The 23,165-nt window shown below is 40.6% G+C and overlaps 1 protein-coding gene across 2 annotated transcripts in view; it reads left to right on the top strand.

The window, feature by feature from the left end:
- EPHA4 (EPH receptor A4) overlaps positions 1-23,165 on the top strand; it is a 239,238-nt gene that overhangs the window by 28,898 nt on the left and 187,175 nt on the right. The window contains exon 1 of one of the 2 annotated variants that reach the window (XR_014226697.1): positions 3,293-3,397. The exons of the other annotated variant lie outside the window; for it this stretch is intronic. The gene's annotated coding sequence lies outside the window, so the exon portion shown is untranslated. Of the gene's footprint in view, positions 1-3,292; positions 3,398-23,165 lie in introns of those variants that run through there. 2 annotated transcript variants of the gene reach the window in all.

The following is a 23,165-nucleotide window of genomic DNA, read 5'->3' as shown; positions in this document are numbered from 1 at the left end:
TTTATCTCCTCAACTAGCCTTCAGCATCTCTTTAACCATATCAGCCTGAGCATAGCAGGTGGGGGCATGGTTGGCTTCCCATGCTTTGTTGGATTAAGACGTGAAGGAAACACCATCAAAGGCTCGACCCATTTTCAGGCACCCCAGTGAGATGAGGAGTTGTGGAGTAAGAGTTTGTTGTGCTGTGCAGTGAAGACGAGCTCTGTAGGGAGCTGTGGGGTGCTGAATGCTTTCTTCCCTCCTTGTTCAGGCACAGGAAAAGAGTCTTCCCTTCAGCGTTGCTCAGACTGGGTGTAACATCACAAATCCCAAAGCTTTCCTGAATTTCTTGTAAGGCAGAAGTGTGCTAAGTACACAGCTAAATGTTTGCAACAAATAAGAAAGTATTTGGAACAGTTTGTCATGTTGTTTTGTTTTCTAGCATTTTGGACAGCAAAGGAAGTTCTTTAATCTTGGTGCTCTCCCACTCTCACCTCTCCATTACTGATACTCAGTTTCCCACCAGGAGGTTGCAGGCAAGGTTGATCAGAGGCTGTGGCTTCACAAGTTGTAGCAACAACAACAAATTGGTCCTTAAAAATAGTTTTTCTTTCTATTTCATGTTTTTCTGGGAGAATAACTCTTCACTTCATTTTTTTCATCCTTCCCCAGTAGATGGATGCAGCAGACTGAATGTAGTTGCTATGCACAGAGAGATCTGAGCCTGCACCTAACAAGAGGCTTGCTTCCACGAGTGACTTTCATTTAACCATGAAAGGCAAGCACCACTCCTGAGATCTTGGTGTCTCTCTGTAGCATTCTGCTGCTTGCGAAGGGTCTGTTTGGGCTCACATTAGTGACCTCTTCACCCACAAAGGAAAAATAAGGATTCATACCCTGCTCTCCACTGGAAATATTTCAGCACTTATCACTGACTCTGGAAGTAATTTCCTCTGAGATTTTCTTAGCTTTGTACACAAAAAGTAGGACCTGAGAATTGTTTCATTGCTGTTCCCCCACCCCCCCAGGCCCCTCCACACAGTAGGAGACAATAGCCTATTTCCTTTTCTTATTCTCTTAGTAGATTCTGGAAGGCTTTTTTGCCTGTTTTTATAGCCAACAGTTGGAAGCTTTTATCTTCTCACCATGGTTCTTCACATACAGTGGGGACTTCTGTTTTCATGATTCAATGATATGCTTGTCCATTTACAATACTTGATTACTTTTGAGTGCGTAATAGATTGGGGGGAGGGTTCTTAGGTTCTTGCTTTTAATTTCTGTTTGAAGTAGTTATTTAAATAAGACAAAAATGAAATGGACTCTTTGAATAATTGGGGAAATAGAATTGCTGACTTTCATAGAAGTCACTGAAGCAGTGTGATTCTAATTGAACCAACTGATGGAATAAGATACTTATAAATCTAAACTATTTGCTTTTGACAGAATTTTAATTTTTTTAATGATTTTCAAGCAGAACAGCCAAAAGAAGATTTTTCTTTTCTTTTTTTTTAAAATCTTCTATATCTATAAGGAATTTCTTTTAAGTAAAGGCCTTTTCCCACGGATATTCTTTGCAGGTTTTTGGGCATCTGTTCTGAATCTCCTGAGTCTTAATTGCAACAGTCTTTGTAGACATTAAAAATAAACTGTGCACAATATAAAAACCAAACCCATTTTGTGGAAAAGCCTGCTATCATCAAAATTCTCAAGGAAATTCTGGATCCATACTGTCTTCTGAGGATTAAAGGGAATCTAATTTGTCCATTTGAAAAGGAAATTGGGTCAGTGTCTTGAATGGCAGCTTTCTGGAGTACTGAAAACATCATATTCTTTATTATTTGGAATGTCAATGTAAATTTAGGATACTTCTATTTCTTTCTTCTCCATTGAAATTATTGCGTGACAGTGTTACTGAAGACATTTGGGAGGGGAAATTATTCCATGAGAAGTTGTGTAGCAGTGGAAAGTGAATAACCTGAGGCAAAGCAAGAAAGAAATAGGAACAAGTTCAGGTCAGGGATTATTACTTTGGGGATTAATAGCTGAGAGTAGCAAAGCAGGAGTGAGGTGAAAGCAGGCTAAATACTTAAGAGCTGCAGTCAGACTATACAAAAAGGACTTGTAGAAACATGGCAGTCCTGGCATGTTAATCAGGGTTTTGCCAGGAGGGATGGAAGTGCTTGTATAGGAATGGTATAGAAATTTATATTTTACACTATATACACAAAGAAAACCCTCAAACAACAAACTACTTTCACAATTTACTTAAAAACTGGTCCCATTAAATTTGTGTGAATCCTTAATGTCAGTGTGTTTAAATACCTTAGCTTGTTCTGGCGAACAAATCCAAGCCTGTTTCAATCCTGTTTAGGTACCCCAACGTCTACACAAGTTAACAACTTTGATTCCTAAGATTCTTAAATTGCTGGGCTGAATGGATGCAGTCCTGCTAGTAAAGCTGTGCTGTGTAAAAACTGTTCATCTGCCAACTTCAGCTCTAGAAAGTAACCTTGATAACCTTCTCCTTTACCTGATACTCAAATGTGCCCATGTTCACATGCTGGGCTTCCTCAGGAACGTGATGTTGCAAGGTGTTCAATTTGTCAGCTCCTGCCCTGAGTATGTAGAGACCAACTGCTTCCCTGGCTCTTGTTTCAGATCCATACAGACCTACCACCAGCCTAACAAGGTACCAGCAGTGCTAGGATATGCTGTAGCCTTCTCCAGCAACAGAACTTCATCAAGGTCCCATTTTTCTTGTCTTGGATGAATCGTGTATTCAGAATGGTAAGAATGAAACTTTGTTCACAGATTTTACAGAATGTCCTGATTTGGAAGGGACCCACAGGGATCATCAAGTCCAACTCCTGGCTGAATGGCCCATACAGGATTGAATCCATGACTTTGGCATTGTCGGTGCCCATTCCCTTTAAGCATCTTCTAGTTGTAAGAAAAGTAGGTTTTTTCAGAAGAAACAATTTAACTAGTGGCTTTATATCAAAACCTCAGATTGCCAAGGCTTGGGAGGTTTGGAGTGTAAGTTGTGAGGAATGTGGACTGTTAGCACTTCACACCAGGTGTCGTGTCCTCAGCTGTGCAGTGTCCAGCACCCTGGAACTTCGTGCTGTGAACAGCAGCACAGATACTTAACACTGAAGCAGATATTTATATCTGCCATGGAAGGGGCATGGTGCGGTCAGGGAGCCAAAGGGAGACATTCTGTGTGTACCGCCTGTGCCCATCTGCAAGGACTGTCATTCTGGATTAAAGGGCTGAATTTTCTCTCTTCAAGGACTTTTTTTTTTGTCATAGATAGGCAAACTTGCTTTTATGTAAAAGCAGAAGACATACCAAAGCAGGTTATCCCAGTTTACAAATTTTAATAGTGTCAGTATTTTGAAAAGCCCCCAAAAGTCAGGTAAGTCAGCTAACTTGTGACTGAAGAGTGATCCAGTACTCTGTATACACAATTCAGTATTACTTATCCAATGTTTGAATCTAATTTTCAATGTCTTCTTTTTAAGTGTGAATTTCCTATGTGTGTCTATGGAACTGCCATTTATCATATTTTATTCCTTAAACTCTAGTACCTTGTGAATATGAACTGCTGCTTTTGAAATTGTTCCCTTTTTATCATTGACTGTTCAGTGATTTATTTCTTACTAAGATTGCGGATCAGATGTTCTGTCTTTGAACGTTAGCCTTCTATGGGAAGAATGATGAAGGTGGGCAAATGACATCAGATTTAATTCTGCATATTCTCACAGTGACTTAGTCTTTGAGCAGCGCTGCTGAGTACCTGCTGAAGCACTGCTGAGCTCTGTATGTGTAATGGGAAGCCGTCAAGCAGCTTGTGTTACAACATGTTTGTTTGCATTCTACTGTAAGCAGCTGTAAATAAACATCTTGCAACAAGGCCATGGTTTTGTCTGCAATTCAGGAAGGAAGAGAAGGAGGGATTCAAGTTGTTTTCTTCAGGCTGCTTTGATGTTCCAATCTGCCTAAGGTGGTGAACTGCCACATGTGTCTGGGAGCTGACCAGAGCATGCTCCTTGTTTCTTGCCCCTCCAGTTCCTTCCAGAAAGCCCAAGAACCCCTCACTTTGTTCTGGGGATGAGTGAGGCACTTCACTCCTTTATTTTTTTAACCAAGGTTCTCTTTTATGTGACCTGAATTGATATTAAAGGAGAAGATTATTCTGAGGCCCTCCTGTTGCCAAGTCTTTGCCAAGCCTCATCTGTGTCTACTTGCAGGGCAGAGTTCTTGGCAAGCAGCCCTATCAACTTTCTTCTTCCTCCTGCTGCTGGTGTAGGAGCCAAACACAATGGAAACAGATCACATTTTTCTTATCTTTTGATCGGTTTTTAGCTCACATTGGATTTCTGCTTTGCCAGCATTGAAAATAATTAAGAGCTGGTAATTCGGCCATGGTTAGGACTAGGTATAAATTATACCATAATGTTCATTCCCTTTGCTTTTCACTTACCTCCTATCCCCAGGGTAAGGAAAGTGACATTCATGAAAAAAGAAAAGTTAGGTCAAAACTACTCAATTTTCCACCAAGAGCTAAACTTGGCTGCACAAGTCCTGAAGGACGGGTGTCTACTTTCTAGAAAACAAATGATATATTGATTTCCTATTAAAAGAGAGCACTGACAGGAACTTTCAAAACAAAAGCCTTCTTTCAGCAGAGCATTTAAATATGGGACTGCTTAAATTGTGCACAGGCTTAGGAGCTCTGTTGGAAGAGCTCTTCAGTGCCTGCTTTGAATCCCTGTGCCAGCCTTGTCCTGGCCTCACCTGGGCTTTGCCCTGTGCTCGGGGGTCACCTGCCACAATGATAACATGCATTTGGCATCCCTGAGCAGACTGCTGAGATTTTGAATTTCTGAAGTGTCAGAGTCCATTGAGGGTTTTCTTTCCTTTCTTTCTTTATTTTTTCCCCGCTTCTTCTCACACATACAGTGTGAACTTCAATATTCATTTCAAGTCTTCCTCCATTTTGTGAGGACAGGGAAGCGGTTAAGCAAGATACTTTATTGTCTTAATTTCTTAATTTTATTTATCAAAATTTATCAATTTTATTTCCCATTTTTCTACTATTAACTGCTTACCTATATTGCAATGCTCATTTTTCCCAAATCCTGACCAAAAATTTTCCTGGAAAAAGCAAAAAGGAGAAATGAATTTTAGGTTTTTTAATTACTTTCTCAGATGAGGTGCAGCAGCTCTTTTGAGATGGATATTTTTATCTTGCTGTATGATTAGTCTGTTTGTACCTTTGCACGTATGCAGGTACAATTGTTACTGCTGGTGTAATTGGTGATAATTTAAATTGTCCTGGAACACAAAACAGGGTCCTTTCCCCTTCTTTTTTTTTTTTTTTTCTTTTTAAAATTTGCTCTAGAAGCAAATTTTCTCATTTTTTCACAGGACTTATTCAGCTCACAATATTCCCAAGTGACTTTCCCCCCCTATGTTCCACCCAGGTGATCCCTGTGGATGTGTCTCCTGGCCTTTCAGGATGAGAGGCTGGTTCTTGGCAGGAGCTGTTCCTGCTTGCCCCAGAATGGGAGAATGACAAGCTGAAATAGTGACTCATGGAGAAAATATCTTTCAAGTACAGGAAATGAGGAGACAAAATATCAATCTTTTCCAATCATATTTGTCAAGAGCTCTATGAATGAGAGGGGGATGATAAACTTTCAGGTATTTCTAATTTGAAAAATACCTGTAGGACTTGCTCCAAGCAGATTGATTTTTTTTTTTTTAGTTAAGATTCTCAGGAAGCTATAAAACATAGCAAAGTGATGTCAATAAGATCCCACCAGTTTCTTAAATAGATGAAAGGATGCTTCAAAGTCTATTTATTTAGTCAGTCTCTCTTTTCATCTTTGTTAATTGCTGAGAAGGATGAGGTAGCATTAGTATGCACAGCTTGTGAATTATAATCTTTAAAAGCAATCCTTTTTTTTTAAGCATAGGTGTTAACCTTAATTCTGCTTTTCCACAGGTGCAGCATGTGTGTTTGCTGACATACTTCTAAATTTATTGCCATAATAATAAAAAAAAAAAAGACAAAGTAAATGAATAGGTTTGGAAGATGGTTTATTAACTGAGAGGTCTTATTTTCAGACATCCATATCCTTTTTTGTTTTTTGTTTAAGTCTCTTGTAATAACATATATAATCTTGAAAATTGGGAATGGTATTAGAGTTCATGTAATAGTTCATTTGGAAACAATCTTAGTATTAAGTTGTCCAATTCTTGTACTACTTTTTACTATATGCAGTAATACATGAAAAAGCTGTCTTTGGTAATACAATTCAACTTTTAAGTTTCACATGGATATCTGAGATATCTAGTTTCTCATCTTCCAAGTTTATTCATGACAGTCCTTATCTCTAAATCGAGACTGGGAGGAAAGCTTTTATATATATATAAAAAAAGGTGTGCGTGTGTTTAGGTACAACAGAAAGGGCTATGTCTGCATCACAGTATGTTGTAACTCAACAGCATGATATCCATTCTGTCCACATTGTTATAATGCTATTTCTGGTGTCTAAATGAAAAATAATTTGTGAACTCAGACTTGGTCATCTTCAGCAGTTGGAATGCCATATGGCAGGTGACTGGTTTATTACTGCAATGTTTTTGAAGTCAATATCAGATAGCCAATAAAAAAAAATGGTGTGAAATTTGCAGTTGGAAATGTGTCAGAGTTGGCTTCTTAAAAGTTGTGTTTGACATGTGCCTTTCCAATCTATAGAAGAATTTCTCTAGGCTGGGTACAGCTCAGAATGAGCTTGTTAGCAGCTGGTGTGTTTCAGTGTGCTCCCCCCACCCGTTTGGAAGCATCAGAGTGGCATTATCAAAACAGAGAGAATCCTAAAAAGAAAATAAAATATGGAGGGGGAGAATGAACTTGGTTGTCGTTACACACAACTTTCTCAGCCCCACTGAACCAAAAGCTGCCTGGAGCTGTAACGTTCTGCAAGTGTTGGGGTGTATCAGTTTGGCTCTGCTACAAATAACATCTAAACCTGCAGAACGGTGATGGGGGAGGGTTTTTCTCTCTGGCAGCTGTTTTTTTGGCTTTGAGAGCCTTCCAAATATTGTTTTTAAGTGTCAATTGACCTTTGGTGGGTAGATTAGCAGGCATGTGGGATTCTTCAACAAGGCTGTAGTAGCTTTTTCCCTCTTTGTACCTGAAGAGTCATATTACTGTGCACAGATCTTTTCCTTTCATCTGGTGGCCCCTCAAGAGCTCTTAAATGTGCCTGTTTCCACCTTCCTTTGTGCAGTGTCTGCCTTCCCAGGTTTTCTGCCGCATACAGAAAAGCCAGTTTATAAAGATATAGAGCCCAGTGACTGTAAAGGAGCTCCCTCAGTCAGTTTGTCATGCTTTAAAGGATTGTGGGCACCCCGAAGGGAAGATTAGTGGAGGATTGTCCAAATTGTCAAGGTTCTGAATTCTTTTTTAGCAACCATTTTCTTGCATCAGCTTAGAAAAGAAAAAGTCTGTTTATGGGGGGAAGGTGGTGAACGAGCAGGAATGGTGACATTCCCTCTGTTTAAGGCACTGATCACAAGTCATGTGCAGCCCTGTTTCTCAATTCCGATTCTAAGTATCTGGCCCAGCCCATGGAGACCTAAAGCATGAACTTTGAGCATTTTGTGCTTACCCAGAATCAGAAATCAGGGAACTTAAATATTCAGTGTATCTTTCGCAGGGCTGCCTGCTCTAGCTTTAATAAAATATACTGAGTATGTCTTTATCTTCCATTGGAGACACCTTATTTTGTACTCCTACTGTAAATTGCTTTCTCTCTCTTGGTGTTCCAAATTAATATCTGTTCAGTTTCTGTTTTCATCACTGTTCTGATTGTTCCCCCCCTGTCCCCTGCAGTGCAGTGATGCTGGGCTGTGCCAAGGTGTAAAATTCCTCTTGATTAAGCAAAGTCACTGATCAAATATTAAGGGAAAGGGCCAGATCTCACTGCCACACACTGCACATATGGTCAACATGTGTACCATGAGTGCAGTGCTTTTGGGACATGTCAGCTCAGCCCATTCCCATGAATAATTTGTCCAGCACAGGCTGGACAGTAAATCCACTGCTCCTGGACAGGCTCAGGTGCACTGTGTGGGCTGTGTGCAGTGGATCTGTCTGTACACTGCAGACATGGCTGAGCTTTCCAGCAGACCCTTGTGTATGCCAGATGTCCAGAAGTCCCAACCAAATGTTAAATTCAGGTTTTATTGGATCAAAATTTTCCCTTGGGAAAGCTGGCTCTGTGACAGAAAGGTGCTGAAGTATTGCTCATGGCTGTGCGGGGGTGGGTGGGTCTTTGGTGCACTTGTTTTGCAAAGCTGAAGCACAGATAAAGAAAAGCAAAACTGCAAATTGCAGGTTTGATAGGAATTAATGATTCTAAAGAGTGGATCCTAGAAAAAGTAGTTTAGGGCTGAATTGCAGGACATTATTACAAAGGTGGGGGCTTTTAAGGTCAATACTGAAAAGTCACTGTCCTGGTAAGAATTCTCTGAGCTGACAGCTTCTGAGCTTGTGCCCAGCATAGCTGCTACATGTCCTATTCAAATTGCTGATTTATTTCAAGCATCATTGCTTGTTACACTGGAGGCAACAGGAGTGTAACCCAATTTACTACTCACTGTCGCTGTAACAGGAGAGTTACTGATGCATAAACCTGGCTTTGGCCACCTGTGCAGGCAGGAGTGTTTTTTTGTCTTCCTAGTCCCCTGATGGGATCAGCAGGGAGAGCTTAGGCTTCTTCCTGTTGCACTTCCACCGTGGTTATGCTTGCCCTGAATAAACTGGTGTGAGCCTATTCCCAGCCTGAACTGGAAGAAGTTCAGGTAAAACATACAGCATTGGTATGTGTGATGCATGGACGAAGTGGAAAAGTATTTGTGGTTGAAGAAACTTAGGCCAACAAGTTGAGCAGCCATACGACCTGCATTCAGAGCCAAGAATAAAGCTGATGAGTCTTTTATATACTTCCAGCAGCTTCAGTATTATCTCAGGTGTATTTAACAGTACAGCTGTAATTTACAGCGAGGAGAAAATTCAGCCAAACAACCTGTTTTGTGCTTAATCTACTCAGGCTTTATTCCTCCAGGAAGTTATCTGATGTTGCTTTATGTACTTGCTGCCTGTGGGAGATGGTACCTCTGGGAATGTGTTTCTGGGTCACTGGATATTGCAAGGATACATGATTAGAGAGGGAACCAGCTACGTGTCTACAGTATCACTTGTTCCCAGTCTCAGCAGGTAATAAATAGTGTCACAAAGCACAGCAATAGTTGATATTCCTACTAAACCATCTGTTCAGAACTGCTCAAATGGACTTGGTTAAGCAATTATCCCCCAGGAGCTGTTTATATGTTAGAGTATCTGCATATCCTTTAGATCCTTAACCTTTAGACAGGTCCACATAGCGATGCCTTGATTTATTTTCTTTGTGTGGTCTTGACCTTCTCCTGGCAGATTTAACATTACCCCTCTCAAGAATGTAGCTAATGCTAGAAGTGAATTTCTGCACTTCCCAACTGCTGGTTTTATGTGTGAGTTTTTGTACTCTCTGCTATTAAACTATCAAATTCAGGCCTAATAATCCACTGAGGCTGGACAGGATTCGTGCAATATAAGAACTGCAGTTTGGGATAATACTATTCCAAATATGCTAGCTCTCCTGCCTTTTCATTTTCTATGCTATTGCATTTTTTCTCTCAAGTCCTGAAAAGCTATAGAAACTGTGTTCTTAGCAAATAAACTTTCTCTTTAGGAGCTTTCACTCCCTCTATTTGAAACTGAGGGAAGAAATCTTATAGACTGGAATAAGACACAGCAAAAATAAAGTGGATTGTTTTATTGTCCCCTATTAAATAAATACTGCAACTTTCAGTGGGTAAATTTAGCTGGGCTGGCAGGATCCAAATGCCCTACATTTCTAATGGGAATGCATCACATACTGCAGCTGCATTAGGTGAGCATAATGAAAAGTGGCCTGTGAGTCTGCTCCTGGCAGCCTGAGAAAGAGGATACTGTGGCTTGGGAGAGGCATGAAGAATGGGTTCGTTTCTCTGCTATAGAAGTGCTGATCCCTACGGTTCCCAGCTGAAGCAAACACCAGCAGGGCTGTGTGGGAGCTGTGCCCCACTGCTGTCAGTGCTGCTCCCATCCTTAGGGTTTAGTCCCTCTGCTGGGTGCTTCAACTTTTCACCCAAGTAGTGAGGCAAAGGAAGATCGTGCTGTCAGCAAGATGACCTGACACATCTGTGTGTTTGCAAATAAGTTAGAACTGTTTCATGTATATTTTAAATGAGACCTGTGATTTATTTCTTAGGCTCTGAACTTGCTTAGTGACTTCAACTTTTGAATCACAGTAAAGGTTTGATAGTCTTTAAAACATATCTGTGAGCTGCTTGGAAAAACGGAATCAGTCGCGACATCTGTAAAGCAGTAAGGACTTTAATGGGCAATCCCTGATGCAAAACACTTTGTGCCTTTCAGCAAAGAACTACATATATTTTAAAATGTATATAAAAAGAGAGGTTATAAAAGGCCTGACAATGTGTCCTATGTCCATGAGGAATTTTCTAGTTCTGGGCCTGTACTTCTGCAGGCAAATCTGAGGCCCTGCCCTGCAGTGGATATGTCCCAGGGCTGCATGCTCTGCTCTGGGGAGATGTTTTTAATAATATTTGCCCTGATTTTTGACTATGAAATGAAGGCTAATGATATTCTAACCTCTACTCTTCTATCTGTACAATAAAAGGCACAGCTCTTGTGTTACCTGCTGGGGTCTGCCATGGTTGCAGAAGACAGCACCCAGGTTCTGGAATTTTTAAAATGTAAGTGTTTTTTAACTACATAGAGAGATCTGTGAATCATGAGCTGCTGTTCACTTCAGGCTTGCTCATGGAAAAGGAGGTGGCTTAGCATTGGTAGCAGCTACCCTATTGCTTGGTTCCTAGTTGCCAGTTTTGGTTTAGCAAAAAAATATCTCTATTCCCTAGCAGGATGTTTTCTTCTCTGTTTTTCTTGCTCTGTTCTCAAGGACAGTCTCTGTATTCTGGGGCAGAAAAAGATGGTATAACTCTTGCTTTGTTGCACAGAAACTTCGCAGGATTACAGTCTGAGGAGAAAGTGTATTTATTATGGCATCTTTTTCATCAGTGGATGTCAGAGGAATGCACAAAGAAGGTCAACACCATTATCTCTTTTGTAGATGGAGAAACTGTCTCTGTAGTTACTGCAAACAGGGAAGCTGTCTCGCCATACAGACGTTGCCTGGAACCTGCTCTGTAGCCCATAACTGAATTTAAACTTGCATGAGAATTTATTCTTTTCAATTGCACCTTTGGAGCCCATTTGACCTTTTTAAAGGATTATTTCTCCAACAGTAAATATGAAATATTATTGCAGAGATTGCAGCATCCCTTTTAGTAATTATTTTTGATCTGTATTATTTGAAATGAAGGTCGTTTAATTAAGCTGCTCATTTTTTTTTAATTGGCAGTATTTTCCTACCAGCATCATGTAGCCAATGCTCAGAAATAGTACTGCAGTGAGGGCTATGTGTGTCCACTCTTTATGAGTAATTTCCTCTCTCAACACAGAAATTTGCTTTGAAGAAAAGTAAGGATTAATTTTTCAGATTTATTTGAGCTCTAAATGTCCAGCAGCCTCAGTGGAGAAAGTTTGTGGGGCAGAAAAATGATGGGAAATTGCACACCAGCCTACTCTCTGCCCATCGAGTCATGCTGAAACATGAGGCTGATATGCTCCAAGCAGCTGGAGTGTTTCAGCTTTCAACTGGTGATTTTTACACATGACTTACTTAAAAACTGATGGCTTGTTTAGGCTTGGCTTAAGACGAAGCAGTTTAAATAAAGAGCTGGAGATGAGTAAGATTAAAAGTGTAATTTGGTATAGATATGGGTGTCAGGGTCAGCAATATTTAGCATTTAAAGGACGAGTTTTGGAAGGACAGGATCCAACCTATTTTTTGTTCCAAAGATGGGACTCCCATCAGTAGCTGCATGACCTTACTTTTGCCTGGCTTACACTCTTTCTTCTTGAAAAATCTGCCTTTGACTTTGGGAGAAAAAAATAGAGAACTGGAGAACCATCTGCTTGTCTGGTTCTTTCTGTGCTTGTTCAGGTGTGTGTGGAGGGAAGGGAAAGAAAAATGTGTGTAAATGTAAAATACAAAGTCAGTGGCTCTGGTCTTGGCCTTTGTAGTATCATTCACTGTTTGAAAAAAGGTCTTTATATTTTTTCCAGCTATAGTAAGCATAACAGTATATTAATGCATCTCTTTCTATACACAGCTGGGGAAGATATGTGTCCCCTCTCTGGAGTAGTAGCCAGGGAATCTCAAAGACTAACTCCCCTCTCATTGTGAGGAGGAAGCAGAGGCAGGCAGGAGCAGGGAATAAATCCAGGAACTGACTCAGGGTTTCTGTGTTCTAGTAAGGGATTCAAACCATGAATGATTTACACTCATTAAGTTTTGAATTTCAATCCAAATCTCAGCAAATTTTATGCTGCATTTCTCTCTTGCACACTTAAGATAAACTATCAGTCTGCAACAGCAAGACCTCTTCTGTCTGCTCCAAGCTTCTGCAGGAGCTTTCACAGAGCTCATCCTTGGCAAAACATCTCTGTTACTACTGGTGCTGTTTGTGTCTCAGGTTCCTGTTGCCTGCCTGTCTGCTGCCCCTTCATCCCAGGAACGACCTGAGAGTAACTTTGATTTGAAGAGTGAATGTGAAGGAGCCTTAAGGAGGGTTGGGTACCCTGGTGAGGAAAGTGCTGTGTCGTGCAGGAGACTCTTGCCTCTGCAGGCTGGCAGCCCTTTCCAAAGGTTAGCAAGCATCTCCCACTCGTGCTCTGAGGGAGTCTGCCAGATTAGATATTTCTGTCCTGGCATATCTCTGAAATCATAATGACTTTTATTTAGTATTAATGTGGATGCCTTGAACATTTCTATGGGACTTCCACTGTCAAGTCAGCATTAAAGTGCCATTAAAGCAAAGTGTTACTGTAAGAAACAGAACCTGCCAAACATTTCTCAGAAGAGCACAGTGCTTTACAAGATGGGTAAGCACTCACTCCTCTCCATTTTCATGTGAAAGTCAGTGATAAGTCTTTTTATTGATTGGACAAAACAGTAGAGAAGAGATGTGTGAGAACTGTTGGCAAGACTTTTTATGACAAGTGGCAGATCAGTGGATATTAATTTGCTCTTCATTGCACTGCAGTGTCCAAGATGAATCTTCATTGGTATTCAGGAGAACGTGATGTGATACTGCACAGGAATATAGGGCACTTCCTGTATAAAATTGCCAAATAGTTCAGACTGAAATGGTGACTCCTGGCTATAAAACTACATTGCAAAACTCTTCTAACAACATTTAAGTGAACTGTATTTGATATTTTCATGTAGTATTGACTATATTCTAAATTCCCTTTGAAAAGCAACATTAACAGTGAGGCACAAGTTGCACTGAAAGCTCAGGGGTTAGGCTCCTATGTCACTTATGTGACTTCAGAAAGTTTTAGCTGAAAAGATCAAAATAACCAAAGAGGGCTCAGGTTTCCATAGGAATCGTCTGTATTCTGCTCCACAGAACCTTATCCTGCAAAAGCAGTGTAATAAATCCTAAGATCACTTTACAGCCCTCCTCCACTCTGTGTAGACGATTTACAGCAGAAGTGGCCAAGTGATAAAGACAAGAAAAAGTAAGGAATAACATCAGCAAGATCGTGAAATTGACTGAATAAATAAATCCTGCTCTCTTTGTTTGCAATCCTCATTTTGCAAGCTTTGAGGTTTAGTGAGGCAACACTTTCCAGCCTTCCTCTGCATTGTTTAAAAAATAGAATATTCCACCCCATGCCAATCCTGTGAAATATGTGACAAAAGCATGGGCTGACAACAAACAAGATATGGAATTTTAAGAAGTGTTTAGGTGGAAAAATTTGGGATTTGTTAAAATTATTTAGTCTCAGTAAGAGACAGAAAATAATAAGATTTCTTAATTTGGAACTGGAAGTCTAAGAGGGGTTAGCTGCACAGAGACCTCTGAATGACCCAAGTGAGATGCTCTTGTAGAAACTGAGACTCTTCTGCCCAGTTCAGGCTGTGAGTCTGAGCTCTGGATCCTCCCTCATTATGGCTTTTGGTTAATTTGGTCAACTGGTCTTTCTCTTTCCTGTTGGGGAAAACGTTTGAAAGGACTCTGTTAAATCTGGTTGTGAGAAGGGAGTGTTTTGAAGTCTCAGTTTTGTGAGACAGGAAATCCCTTTCCTCCCTACCTGTAAGTGCCTGATGTGCTTGCTCTCTGCTGAGCAGATACTTGGTGAGGGTTGGAATGGGAATGTCAGACAAAAGAGCCTCTCATGTTTTTGATAGCCCTGGAAACTTCATGTTTCCTACCCTAGGAAGAGTACTAAATGGGGTTCTTTTTTCATGCCACTACAGCATTCCCAAGGAAGATTCATGATTGGATTATGTTCTTAGGCATTATAAATCAGAGCTAATGGCAGAGATAGGTTGATGGCTTGAAGTAAGTGGAAAAATAAATTGGTCGATGTGAAGGCCTAGGGCTGAGGAGACATAAATATAAAATTTACACCCTAACCCTACCCCAGCCCCAAAGAAGGCGTCAGACCTTCAATTCTTAAAACATTATTAAACAGGAAAAAAGTCTGTTATACATGATCTCTGCTCCAGTGATGGGAAAGTTGAAATCTGGGACAATACAAAACCTGTGTGAAGCTTTTGAAAAAGTATAATTTCTGTGTTTCCTGAAAAATAGAGAGGTATGTAACATGAAACATTAAGTTTGAAAGAGCATTAGGGTTTTTTTCAGGGGAAACATCAGAAGATATAAAAATCTTTGTCAATATCAGATTAGAATGAAACATTAAAAAAAAAGAAAAACTTATATTCAGTCTCATGGGGTTGGACTGTGAGAGTTGAATGCCTCTATTTGGCCTTGATAATTGTTCTTTTATCCTTTGTGCAGTGTTGGTATGTTTTCACCCACATCCTGCTGCCTGTGTCCCTGTCCTCTCAACTGCCAGCTACCCTGACTGAGTTCTCAGCTTTGTTCTCCTTTATGACTCAATCACAGACTGTAAAATCTCTGCTGAGGCCATGATTCATCACCTGAATGCACTCCCTTTAAAATAAAGTATCTTTTCGTGATGGAAAAAAGATAAAAATATGACTTCTCAAAGTAATTCCAGAGGCATTTTCAGTTTAGATATCCTTCCTCTTCATATGTTTTTTATTTAATTTAAAGCTATATAACAGTCTTAAAAAATATAGAGAATATGTAAACAGCTAGTGATTATATAAGGTGCAAAATAATACTACTAGATGTAAAAAAAAAAAAAAAATCCAAGTGGTTGTTGGCACCAGTCTGTTCTGCTGTTCAATGTCACACAGTTTCTGATCTCATTTAAATTGGCATGTGTTATAGCAACATCTCTGAAGGGAATTGAGCTATTCTGAGGAGCAATTGCCACAGGTGAGATGAGAATTAGGATGTTGGTACAGACAGGAATGTGTTTTATTTGCTTCATCTGTAATGGAAGGTGGGCTCACTCTGCTCCTCTGCTCTTTTGGATGCCTTTAGAAGAATCTACTCTTTTGTTAGTGCCTTTGAAAGAGAGTCTTGGTTTTATTGGGAGAAACACGATCTCCCTGCTAGGAAGTACAGATGGCAGAAGACAGATCCTTTGCTCCAGAGCAGTTTTGTTTTGGAGAATGTTGATCCCTGATGAATTAGTACAGTTTGAACATGAATGTGAAAAAAAAAAAAGAGTGATAGCCCTTCATTTGATGAACCCTATTGTTTCTTTCCTGGTGGTACTCTAGGCATGGTTTCCTTACAGCCAACTGACAAAAACTATGGAGATAATAAGATTTTTAACATGTTTACCCACATGAGGTATTCTGTGGGCTTTGTACAAGCCTAATTTTGACCAGTGAGAAGGTCTGTTAGTAATGACCCCATGAGCATCGTGAATCATCTGAGACACTTCATGAGAATGAACCTCCTGGAAGACAGGAGAGAGAAGCTGGGTTTTCCAGCTGAGATGGTTCTAACCCATTCAACATGGACCAAAGCTGGGAGCCAGCCACCTGTAACCTTTACTGTGTCACTGCCAGTGCAATGCAGGAGCTGTTAAGCACAGGGATGCAGAGCTGGCCTGCTTTACTCCTGCTTCTTTGGACAGTCGTCTTCCTATCTCTGTGTGTGGGAGGGGGTAGCTGTGCAAACAGGAACAGGGAGTACACACACAAGTTTCTCTGATTCACAAGTTGCTTTTCTGAATATCCCAGTAGAGATTACCTGTGGTGGTGCTGTTCTTTGATTTCTTTAGCTGAGGAAGTTGTTTGTGAGTTGAATGAGAAAGGTGACCTCCATGTGGGAAGGAGGGAGAGAGAGAGAGGAAATTCTGTTTGTGAAGATTAAACCAGTGCATGCTTTCACCTGCACCAGTATATTGCATATCTTCAGTAACTGGGGGCTTTATTATCCTTTTAATGCCTAGAGCTGCAGGTGCATCCCCAAGCTGCATTGAGTCCAGTGATCTGTGCACCCCTTTGGAAAACTTGCAGCATTTTCACAATGGCCCCTTTGACTTTAATTGGACTTTTAGTGAAATAAACTTACATAAATAATCTAGCATTTTTGTGGGTTTTCTGTTGTTTTTTTTCTTTTTGGGAAAGTAATTTAAGGACAGTGACCTAAAGAGGTTGGAGTATCTCTTCAAGCACTGAGTCTGTGGCAGGACTGTAGTAAATAACTCATGCAACATGAAGAGAATCCCCAGTTCTTTTAAATTGTTCACACCCTGTGAAATCAGAATGCAGTTACTAAGACTGTCAGAAATTACTAGGTTCAGCACATGTGTTTCACTTGCTGAGGTTGGCCCTTAAATGTTACCACTTATGAATAGGCTCTAAAAGACAAGGCATGGAATTATGATAGCCTTACGTGGGCCTAACAGTATTCTATGTGTGTTATACGTATATATACAGGTATATTCATTCTAATTCTGAGAGTTCTATGGTTTGGAAAACCATTTTGCTAGGCTTGGGAAATGGGTTCTATCCCCAGCTCTTCTCCATTTCTATGTTGACCCTTGATAAGTCCATTATACCTCTTGACTTGCCTGTAAAAGGAGGAATGGTGGTTTTTCTTTTTATCAGGTATGTTGAGATCTAGGATTGAAAAGCCTTTGAGGAGTTTTCCTCCTGGGATTTTAAAATAAGCTTTTTCTTAAACAAAAACAACTGCCTCCATGAAGAACAAATGTTTCTCAACTTTACTGTTTACTCTGACACCCCAGAATAGTATCACAAATATTTTTGTTCTCAAGTTATTCTGTTTGTGTGTTCTGTGTATACATTTGTGTTCACAAACCCATTGCTGGCAGGAGCAGGCTGTTCTGTCTTTGCATGGATAGCGTGATAGCAAATTGTGCTCCCTTCTGCACACCCTGACCCTGGCAGGCAGCCTGACATTTCAGAGAGGCATGTCCTGACACAGCCCTGCTGAAGTCAAGTGGAGCTGGGACCATGAACTGACTGAGAAACTGCCTGAAAATCAGGGTGAACTGACACTTCTGCAAGTTTTGCATCTGGTGTGGAGCACCTGGAACCAATCTATCTTCCTTCCTCTTCTTCCTCCTTCTCCTCCCTCTCCCTCCTTCACAGCCATCGACATTACCAGGGCTCGGGGCTGCAGCAGCAGCAAGGGTGATGGCAGTCACATGGCTTGGGACAGGGGGATGTTTCCTGCTTCCCTACTGTTATTAATACTATCACTGTTGAAATTTTTCTCTGATCAGCCCTAGGATTTATGTGGAATTAAGCTAACTGTAAGCACCTGGCAGCTGTAATGGAGCCACTAACGAGTCATCACCGTGGCACGAGCAGCCTGTTGTGATTGAGAGTGTTTTCCTGATGGCCCTAAAAAGTACTGAGCTGTTGTTATCGTCTGGTACTCTTTCCAGGTGGAGTCCTTTAAGAATTAATCTGCCAGGAATTACAGTAGCATTAGAGGGTGGGAATTAAATTACAATATTGATTATGCATATGTATTTATACCCTGCACAAATCAAAAAGCAGCTGCAAGGCAACCTGGAGTGAACAGTTTGGCTGGATGTTTACAAGACTGTTGGGTGGTTGGAATGATTGATTACCTTGCAGTAACCTTTTTGTGTTCCAGCGAGCATACACTGTGTACAGAGAAATGACTGTTCCCTTAGGGAGGGCAGAGCTTGTAATGCTAATGTCAAATAATTTTTATACTGAAAACTAAATAAAAGGCCACGATGATTTTTATTAGTAGCTTCTTTAATGAATTCACTGTCCTTTGAACCTAAACAATTCAAGTTTTAAGCACAAGCCCCCAGACTCGTATTTTATAATCTCTGTCAGCCTTCCCTTCTAGATTTGGTAGCACTAAAACTGTCAATTTTGATCCTTATTTGATCTCTATCAGACTAAAAAGCTTCCTTTTTAAGAAAAACAAACAAAAGAGAAATAGATCTTTAAAAATAAATTTACTTTATTTTTGAACTATTTATTGACTTAAAAACATACAACGGGTTTACTATTTTACTGCTGGAAATTTGCCAAGGAGAGAATGAACTACAAATGATATAGATTACATAGCCACTGTATAATTAGGACAGCAGTCTACTGGAAAATATTTTATAGACTACTTAATATAATGGAAAGTTCACAGCAGTCTAACAGAAACCAGCTGATATGTTTCTTAATATGAATTCTACCAGATATTTAAATTAAGGTTTGAACACTGGTGCTGTACAGTCTATCAGTCTTTGTAATGATTATACCTGCCTGCACAGCCTAATTTGGAAACTCTATTATCATTCAGAATTAACCTGCTAGAAAAACTCAACAGAGATTTGATGTGGTTTTCTCTGTTTCCTTTGCTATGTGAGCAGATCTTCTGGACACTGCCTTGGAACTTGTTCCTTGCTTCTTTTCTGTGACTTGTGATGACCAGTTTATCATGTATTTTGATATTTATTTTTCTGTTCTGTGATGAGTGAGCTGCCACAAGTTTTTGATTAATTAAGATACTATTTAATGATGGCAGACAAAAATAGACTCTAGATTTCCATGTATATTCCTTTGTAGCATGTGGCACACTTAGAATTTGGGTGGAAATATATTCCCACTGAAATGATCAGGAACGATAATACAGGCCAGGCTGGATGGAGCTCGGAGCAACCTGGTCTAGTGAGAGTTGTCCCTGCCCATGGCAGAGGGCTTGGAACAGGGTGACTTTTCCACCCAAACCATTCTGTGATTCTGCTGGTTTAACTGAGACAAGGATCATTTTCTTACTGTGATGTTTTATTTCAGTGTCCCCATACAGTGCACCAGTTTTCGCTTAAATGTGTGTTCCATGACTTGCTCTGGAGTTTCTGATCTTTGGTACCCTGAACTTTTATTTTCGTCTCAGGCCTTACCCAAGGAATGTTGTTCTTATTGCAAGTTTCTACTCCCTGTTTGTTGTGGGTCTAGTTACTCAATATTTCGTGAGTACTACTGATAGAAAGAATTCTGCTTTCTCCTCTCTCTGTGTGAGCTGGTGTTACTGCCGGTCCTTTGGAGTGTTAATGAGAACTTGACTTTGTGCAAAACTGTAGCCCAGAAGGGGAACCCACAAGAGATGTCATTTGTTTTCACTATTTTCTGTTTTATGGCCACATTTTGTGGCAGTATTCTGCTTCTTTACTGGAAAAATGCAGCATGGAAAAAATGTGGGCTTTAATAAAAAGGGTTAAAGAAACCCTTATGGCCGTGTTTCCTGATTCTTGATTCTTGATAGTCACGAGACCTTTTTGCTTTCAATCCATATAGACACACTAATGCATCTTGTATTTGTCAGGACACTGAGATCGCTGGACTTGTTGGCTCCAAAGGTCTAATAAAAGTCTTTATATTAGCTTTAATTGTCAGGAGGGGGAAAAATGGCCCTAACAGACTGAGAAGTGGATTCTGCCTTGGTACAGCTGGCTCCAGCAGGAGGGCTCTGAATAGAGACTCAGTGTGTCTCGGCTGTCCTCTCAGGCAAGTGCTGGCACCGCCCTTTCCTCCCAGGCTGGTGGGGCCAGGTCGTTCAGGCTGGCCAGGAAGAGGAGCAGCAGAACCATGGTGCAGGGAGGCTGTTCCTCACCAGTGCTCTAGGGAAGGTGCCCTGAGGTGGGCACTGGGGGTTCGTAAAAGGAAGTGGTGGAAGGTTCTGCTGTGTGTCCTGAGGGGTGCCCCAGCGGGATCTATGATCCCGAGAGCCACCTTTCTTCCCACCGAGCTTTCAAGAAATGTGTTAAAAATACAGAATAGAGGTCCTTCACATACTGTCTGAATTGACCCAGCTGCTGGAAAACTGACTGCTGAAGAGTTTTAAAGCACTTTGTGACAGTCTGAGGAAAGCTGGCACTCATCCTGACCAGACAGCCAGAGGGGTGGGTGGGGTTACTGTTTCTGACAGGGTCTTTCTAGTAAATGTTCTCTGGCCAGCCTGCTGATAACATTTGAAAGCTCTGAATGCGATTCATGAAGTTAATTAAATGTAACATGTCTTTCAGAACGACTCAGAGATTAAATTCTCTTAAATAACACCAATGTTTTGGTTGAGCTACTTATAAAAACTAATGAGAAGTTGAAAAGACAAGGATTAAAAAGAATTATTTGTCTATTGGCAATTCCCAAGGCTAATTTTGCTTCATGAGATGGAAATGTATATACCCAGGAAAGCTTTAATACATATCTATACTGATAAAGTTATTAAAAAATCAGACTACTAAATCTGATGGTTGCAGTATATTGAAGTTTCTTGAATCTTTCTTTTTCAACCCCATTTGCAAGACTGCTTATACCATGGTCAGGGATCAAAAGATGGGATGTTTTCTGGGTTTGTAGGACCCAGGATATGCTGTGTGCACCATCACGTGGTTTCTCTGGTGGCTTCTTGGTCTGTTTTTTTGGCAGCTCCTCGGTGGAAGCAGGCAGCATTCCTGACAGGAATGGCAGGCTCTCCTCTGGCCACTCAGCATGGGGGATGAGTGGGGTCTCGGGAGCAGGTTGCTGTAGGAGGCTAAAAAAGAAGGATTGGGACTTGGAAGGCACAACACGTGTGGTCCTCTGCTACAGATTGAAATTTTTAGCAGCTCTTTCCGCATAATAAATGTGCAGTTGTGTATGCTTAAACTGCACGGTGACATTTAGGAAGGGACAGGTATCTAGTGAATGGAACTAAATGCTAGTTACTAGTTATGTATTACTGGTTAACTGTAAAAAAATCCTGAGAGAAGGGAAAAAAGCATATTTTAGTGCAGAGAGAGAAAGAAAAAGACAAATGGGGTTCAAGAATTGAATGAAAGTGAAGGAAGATGAATTGGAGATTATAATTAGAAAGCAAAGGATCAGGCAGGTTTTCCAACCTCAGTGGGAAAAGATGATTGACCTGAGCAGCAGGAGAAGAGAAGAGGAAATATTGCTGACAGCTAAAATGCAGAAGCTATTACTTGAGACTGACCTCTAAAGGAGAGTGGGGGAGGAATTAAAAAAAGCCTCAGACATGAAACGTACAGTGCTCATGCTGGAGTCGGGGAAGCAGAGAAACAACATTTGAAAACAAGAGTTCATGAAGCAAAAATTGCTAAGGTTATTACATGCATGTTGTTCCATGTTCTGTGCCGACATATATTTGTAATGTTTGTATTCCGTTCCTTGTGTTTATCAGAGTTGTCAAAAAAAACATTTTACAGTATTTGGTAAAGATTTTGAAGGTGCTATCTAGGGCCCCTTCCTCCCATTCTTTGCTCAGCAAATCAGTGCAGGAGGAGCATTTTTTCAAGAAAAATCTTATTGTGGTCACCAGTTATTTCATTCCTCCAAAATATCTTTTATAAGGTATATACACTAAATAATATAACGTTATGTTTTCTTGAAACTGTAAAGGATCAGCTCTTCAGCTAGGGTAGATGGGAATCATGCTGTAAAATCACACTGGACAGTGTATTTCTTTCCTGCAAAGATGCTTGAAGTGCCCCTGGGAATCCTCAGAGTTTTCTGTAACCTCTGGTTTAGCAGTGTGAAATGGTGTGGGTTTTCTGAAAAATGAGGCTGAGTGGTTTAAGCCACACCATCACAGCCCTGTACCAGGGGCTGAGTGCCCACAGCTGCATAGGAGCTGCACAGGAGCTGCTTTGCCGGTTCAGGGGCTTGGGGAGACACAACTGTGTACCCTGCTCCTGGGTCAGGTGTTAGCCATGCACGCAACCCTTGCCTTTCTCTCCCTACAGATTGCTGCTTTTTGTACCAAATCTGCACCATTTTCCAGCTATTTTTATTTTATTTTTTCCCCTTTCTGGTTATGAAATTTCACTGATCCTTTTCTGTCGTCTTACAAATTACATATCAAAAGCCTCTTCTGATTATTACTTGTTTCTGGACTTTCTCTTGTTCCATATTGCTTTTAGTCCTATTTCTTTTGCCCCTTCCTTTCCTAATCAAGAGTTCCCTTACCTGACAATATATCTCCTATAAACAGAACTGTGCATTTAGGTGTCTAATAAGGCACTTTCCAAAAATCCTAATTATGTGTAACAGTTTTGAATATTGTTAATGATTGCCTTCTGCTATGGAAAATTTACCTCCTGAAAGACCATGTGAATGTGTGTAAAATAATTACTTGTCACACTGGGCTCCTTTTTTCAGATAGTAAAGTAGGTTCTAGTAATTAGATCTTGATCACTGACATCTTGGCAATGATGTCGTTACCCCCCCCCCCCTTCTCTTTTTTTTTTTTTTTTTTAAGTATGATCAAATCATTTGCATCCATGAAAATGTAGTGGGAATTTATCCCAAGCATGTGCTTATCTAGGTAACAGTCTGACTGTGGAGCACACGGACAATTCAAGAGCAGAATGGGCATGCTTGCTTCCTCAGGCCATGGTATTTGGAGGCCTAATGATGCAGGAAATCCCACTAGCTGCTTATTAGGCACCAATACACCTTTAAAAATCAAGCTGCTGTTTAGTCCTGGCCCGAGATTGGATTTTAGCCTGTCTCCTTCCCAAGATAACTCTG

The sequence above is a fragment of the Coloeus monedula genome, assembly GCF_965178545.1.
Source record: "Coloeus monedula genome assembly, chromosome: 10".
In the NCBI taxonomy this organism is placed as follows: domain Eukaryota; kingdom Metazoa; phylum Chordata; class Aves; order Passeriformes; family Corvidae; genus Coloeus; species Coloeus monedula.
Note: the sequence above shows the minus strand (reverse complement) of the source record. Positions and strands in the feature narration are given on the sequence as shown.